Source organism: Capsicum annuum, chromosome 6 (assembly GCF_002878395.1).
Source record: "Capsicum annuum cultivar UCD-10X-F1 chromosome 6, UCD10Xv1.1, whole genome shotgun sequence".
NCBI classification, from domain to species: domain Eukaryota; kingdom Viridiplantae; phylum Streptophyta; class Magnoliopsida; order Solanales; family Solanaceae; genus Capsicum; species Capsicum annuum.
Genome location: NC_061116.1, coordinates 62,313,921 through 62,320,224, shown reverse-complemented (window position 1 = coordinate 62,320,224; position 6,304 = coordinate 62,313,921). Strand labels below are relative to the sequence as shown.

At 36.6% G+C, this 6,304-nt stretch overlaps 1 non-coding gene across 1 annotated transcript; it reads left to right on the top strand.

Annotated features, from left to right (window-relative positions):
• The first annotated feature begins 2,788 nt into the window (after positions 1 to 2,788).
• Positions 2,789 to 2,895, top strand: LOC124899890. Its single transcript, XR_007057453.1, has one exon. It is a non-coding gene; the product is annotated as a small nucleolar RNA R71 (small nucleolar RNA).
• Positions 2,896 to 6,304: the final 3,409 nt, after the last annotated feature.

Sequence of the window (6,304 nt, the reverse complement as noted above, 5' to 3'; positions counted from 1 at the left end):
TCTTAGGGAGTTTCTTCTAACCGACATAAACCATGTGAGCTATCATGGAGTCTAACGTCTTACCCACGTTAGGGAGAGATGTTCTACCCCATTAGAATAGAACCTTAACTTGAGTGACACTATAATTAACCCATATTGGGACTTAAACCTATGATGGCACTTAGTTCTGGGGTATGCAACCTCGGACTCATACCCAACATGGTGCTAAATACAACTCCCATGTTACTTATATGCTAATACTTTAGAAAATCCACCTTAAAATAGCATAAGGATTTATAGCCTTTCGTTAAATCATAATTAGGATGAACAAATGTGGATTCCATATCTTATCTTAAGATCAAAAGATCAATCTTTGTTTTAAATCTTGGCATATACTTATCAAAGGATCTTAAGATCATCATCTTCTTGAAATCTCAAAACTTGTACTTAGGGCTCATAATATATATTCTTAAATGATTAGGAATTCGTAACAAAACTTCATGCTCAATAATCTTCTTGATATACTTCAATAATTTTAGTCAAGATAATGAAATCAAAATCATAATATGAATCTTATAAATCAAAACATAAGCATATGTAATCTTGACGCACTTAAAGACTTGAATCTCATGCTTTCTTTCATATAACTTCTAACACAATATCATGCTTGAAATTAATTGAAAATCTTTAATCAATGTCTCAAATTATACTTATGGTATTCAAATAATAAAAGAGAATTCTTCAAGTCAAGACATAAATAAATGAGAACAATTATGTACTTTAATGCTTCAATCTCTTTATAAATCCGTAAACTCAAAACAAGATAATTTGGGTATGAATCCTAATTGCAATTTATGTAAATTCAACTTTAAAACTAGTTTTGGGCACAAGGATGAAAGGGTATCCTTGCTCATGAACCCCACATACATTAAGTTTCTTGACTTGTGAAGAAATCTTGGAGCTTGGGACTTGAATGATGAACTTGTCAAAGAAACCCTATTCTTGATATTTCTTGAAGATTTCTTGAACTTGAAAGCTTGAACTCTTGGATTCTTGAAGAAATCTTGAATTCTAAACTTAAATCCTTGTGTTATTGAGATAAGAATCTTGAATTATTGTTCTTGGGAAATGGAGGGTTTTTACATGAGTTTATTTGAAGAAGATGGACAAATAATGCCCGTTTGGGTGCTTTAATTTGTGCCTTGGACGTTTAGGGCTAAGGAAAAAGGACTAAAGTGACCCTTGACCCTTAAGTAGCTGAAACAAAGGGGGAATAAACTCTATGTCGCATCCTATATCACATTGAAAGAGCAATACATCATTCCCCAAATCGCGTTGAGAGACCAGCACGCCACGGCTAAATCGCGAACCCTTACTTTCTCTCACAAAAATGGCCATAACATTTTGCTCGGGTATCAGATTAAGTCAAAATTGGTATCGTTGGAAATCAGACTCAATTATCTATAATTTTGTGTGTCTTTAGATGAAAAATTCCATGTATATTAAAAGTTATACACATTTAAAGTCGACCCTTGTAGAATCGAATACCAAAACTTGGCCGAATCAAGGACTTTTAGCTCAACTTTGGTATAAGTGATTTCTACAAATATTTTTCACCTCCTAAGCACTTCACACACTAGGATTAAGATCATGAAACACATATTCATATAAAAATCATGGGATTAGAGCTTACACACGTAGGAACGATGGTTCAAAGTCTAGCCTAAAAATTTGGGGTGTTATAGCTACTGTCTCGCATACTACAACTTAAATTTGTTAGTGAGCACATCCTTTAAGTACTAAGCGTACTTAGGCAATCCCTGTAAAACATCTAAAAGAGGAAAATTAATGTGAATCTCTTTGAACTTCTTGAAGAATGCACCCTTTTTTGCTTTTCTAAGCCTCTGCGGGAAAGGTGGTGGTGGTCTCTCCTTCACTTGTTCAACAACTTTTTCTTTTGAGTACTCATACTTCCATTAATTTTTAGTAAATTTGTCATCTACTTGTTGAGGAACCAACTCTGCATCTACCTCCTTAGTTGTCTTTGGAGGTTCTTCATTCAACTCTTTACCATTCCTCAAAGTGATTGCCATTACTTGTTTAGGAGATTCAGTATTACTTAGAAAACCACCTTGAGGCATGGTATTTCGTACTTCTCCTATCTGACTAATCTGTATCCCAAGTTCTATGTAACCATCTACAGGCTCTTCATATCTGCTGCCAATTGTGCTTGAACAACTATAATTTGCTCTCCATAATGCTAGTTTGAGTCGTGGCATGATTCCCGTGAACCTTTTGCTATTGAAACTGCTATTATTGGTTTTTCAATACACAAATTGGTGGCTGAATCTACCACTTTTGGTTGTAGTTGTTCCCATAATTTGGCCTTTGAACATTTCCCATAAGCATCACTAACTCAGGATTTGCACCACACGTAGTTTCATAATAATCACTGTTTCCACAAAACTCACACTAAGTATTTGTCTAATGAATTGTATTAGTTGTTGCTACAGGTTGTGAAACCCCCAATTTCATATTGCTGAGTTGAGTAGTTAACTGATTCTGTAGTGCAGCAATCTGATTTAAAATAGTAGTAAACTGGTCCACCTTCAACACACCTGCAACCTTCTTTGAAGCACTTCTTGAGTCACCATGCCACTCAAGATTCCCTTGTGCAATTCAGTTCAACAAGGTGTATATCTCACCATACGTTAATTCTAATACTTGACCACCTGTAGCTGAATCTAGCAAAATTTTCGTGTTGTGATCAAGTGCCTCAACAAAAGTGTGAGCTAGTACCTCATTGGTCTGCTGATGATGTGGAAAATCCCAATGAAGATCTTTGAACCTCTCCCATGAATGATATAAATTCTCATCTAGCTATTGTTTAAAGCTCACAATCTCACTACACAATCTCACAGTCTTGCCAGAAGAAAAAAAATCGGATAAGGAATTTTTGGGATTAGTCAGCCTAGGTTGTGATTGAACTTGCTGGCTCAGTGTTTAACCACTTCTTCGCTTCCTCCAATAGTGAAAAGGGGAAACTGTAAGCCTAACATAGTCAGTTGACACACCCGTAGGGATGAATGAGTCATTGATCTCTAAGAAGTTCCATAGTTGGACTTGTGGATCTTCATATGAAAGCCCCATAAACTGTCCACTGCTGATCAAAAGTTGTACCATGTTCTGTTTCAGCTCAAAGTTACCTCCAGCATCCAGTTTTTTAAAAGGGGGGGTTAAATTCGTCGGAAGTGGGATTGCCACTTCGCGAACTATCATGCAGGCTAGTGAATCTTCAGCCATGAGAGCAGGATTTTCTTGTTCCTCTTGAATATGAGAGATATGATGGAGAAGGTTTGCTTCTCTCCATAATTGGTAAAAGTGTTGCTCAAGTTCGGGGCTTGGTTTAACCTATTCTCTATCCCTTTCCATCTTACTAGTCTGTCAACCAGTTTCCTATAAATTTAATACCAAGATTAAGTGTAAAGCACCAAAGAAATCTAAGAAGTAAAACTAAAACTAAAATAGTTGACAATTTACAAGTCCCCGACAACGACGCTAAAAACTTATTGCACCCAAGCCACACGCAAGTGTACGTGGTCTCACCAAGTAGTAAAGTGGGCCTTTAGAAGCCAAGTATCGATCCCTCATAGACTAGTGTAAAGAAACTATCCAACTTTAGTTTAACTATAGAGATTAAAGTAGTGTAAAAGTAACCAAAAGAGTGTTTGTGTTGTAAATTGAAAATAAGTAAACACTGCGAAAAAAGTAAGAGCTTGGATAATCAATAAAGGAAGATGCGGGATTAAAGAACTACGAACAATCATACTAAGATATTGAACTTCATTGGTTAGATTACTTATCTTAGCTGCTGATTCACGGGGTTGATATTATGATCATGGTATTTCGAGCCTCTAATCACCTGTCTGACTTAGCCCTATAACTACATCACTAAGTGCGGATGTGAAAACTAAGCTAAACATATTTATATTTCATCCTGTAGTGAACTGAATAAGGCTTCTAGGTATATCTCTATCCTAGACGTTAATTTGAATTCCTTATTTTATAAAAGAATAAGAACCTTACTCTATTTACCCCCATATTCTATCCTCTTATTCCCCTTCTCGAGGATAATGGATGTATTATAAGGGTCAAAAATCCTTAAAATAGTTATAAAAAGGATAAATAAACAACCAAATATAATAAGAAATCAAAACCAAACCAATTCAAAGCATTAGTAATCATGTTCTTGGCCTTAACCCCGAAAAGGAGGCGTTTAGCCACTCATGGACATAATCGTAATCACCATGAATGAATACATATTAAAATCCATAAAAAAACTAAATTAAAGATATAAAAACCCTAATTGAAGTATTTTCCAGCCCCTCTCCAACCTTCAAAGTCGCTCCAAGGTATTTTTCAATGTGTTCAAGTGTCCTATTTATAGGAGGACGATTTTGGCCATTGGGAATAAGGTGTACACCACCCCTTCCATTCCCAAGGAATGAGGATCATGCCATGGTGGTCAGTCCCTAGGAATGGGGGTATCTCCATGGAGTTCAGTCCCTGTGAATGGGGGTCGCTCCACGGGCCTATCGCGAGGACACACTCGAAAGTCCAATTCGACTCTAAACTTGTTTTGTGCACTTGTCCTTCCATCCTAAGCCTTGTGGTGGTGTTTCCGCTTGATTTACAGCTTATATATCCTTCATTTATCATCTCAATAAATTCACCACGAATCCTATTGCATCAAATACCACGTATTAGAGCTCAAAACATCACAACATCAAAGACAACGACTAGAACCTTAAGCTAAGAATGCTAGTTTTGTCCTTTTGATCTTTCACTCCTTGTTTGACTCTAGGCTTGATTCACTTAAAATTTGAACACTATAAACAAGTTGTTACACACATAATTACCCAATAATAACCTTATGAACTAATTATACACATTATAATCCATCGAGATCAACTAGAACAACACCTAGCTCAAGCTAGTAATACTAGTTTTCTCGTTTGAACTCTAAGTGACCCAAGTAAATACAAACTTGTTTGAAAGACACTTTAAACATTTTAATCAAATACTTAAACTCTTCGATGCTCAAATATATCATTATTAACACAAGTTATCATCGAAACAAGGCTAAATAAGCTAGAACAACAACACTAAGGTGGATAACTTCACCTCAGATCAATCAGCAACCTCCCTAACTGTCCGAAGAATCTCAAAATGTCCAATATACTCGGGGCTAAGCTTACCCCTCTTCCCAATCCTCATCATACCTGTCATAGGTGACATACGAAGAAAGAATCTATCACCAATCCCAAACTTTATGGCATAAAGCCTATGATCTGCATAAATTTTTTGCCTACTCTAGGCTACCCAAAGTCTATCCTGAATCACCCAAACTCTTTCCAAAGACTCACCAAGCAAGTCAGTACCACAGGGTCTAACTTTTGAAATCCCAAACCAAACAATAAGATATCGAGAACTCCTCTAATACTATCCCTTAAAAGGGGCCATCTCGGTATTTGAATGGTAGCTATTATTATAAACAAACTTCACCAAGGCGAAATGTTACTCCCACTGACCCATAAAATCCACAACATATGAACGAAGTATATCCTCAAAAACCTGGATAGTACACTCCACCTGACCATCAATCTGGGGGTGGAAAGTTATGCTACGGTCAACCCGAGTACCCAACTCCTCCTGAAAATACCTTCAGAAGCTAGAATTAAATACTGAGCCTCTATCTTAAATAATAGACACGGTACCCCATAAAGATGAATGATCTCACAAACATAGATACAGGTCAACCTCTCAATACTGAAGGAAAATTTAATAAGAATGAAATGGGATGATTTGGTCAACTGATCCACAATAATCCATATACAGTCAGAACCATGATAAGTACAAGACAAACCAACCACAAAGTCCATAGTTATCTGCTCTCATTTCCACTCAAGAATGGGTGATCTATAAAGAAAAACACTCAGTCTCTGATGCTCGACCTTTACATTTTGACAACATAAGCAACAAGCTAATTATCTACTACATCCTTCTTCATACCAAGTCATCAGTAAATCTACTTCAAATCATGATACATCTTGGTCACACCTAGATGGATAGAATATCTAGAGCAATGAGCCTCCTCTAAAATCAATCTCACCCAATCTTTAGCTCTCAACACACAAACTCGGCCACCAATCCTCAATACTCTATTAGAATTAAGACAGGCTTTCTTAGCTCCGCCAGTCAACAACTTATACCAATCACCCTCAAACTATCACCATCAAACTAGTGAGTATGAATTTACTCCATG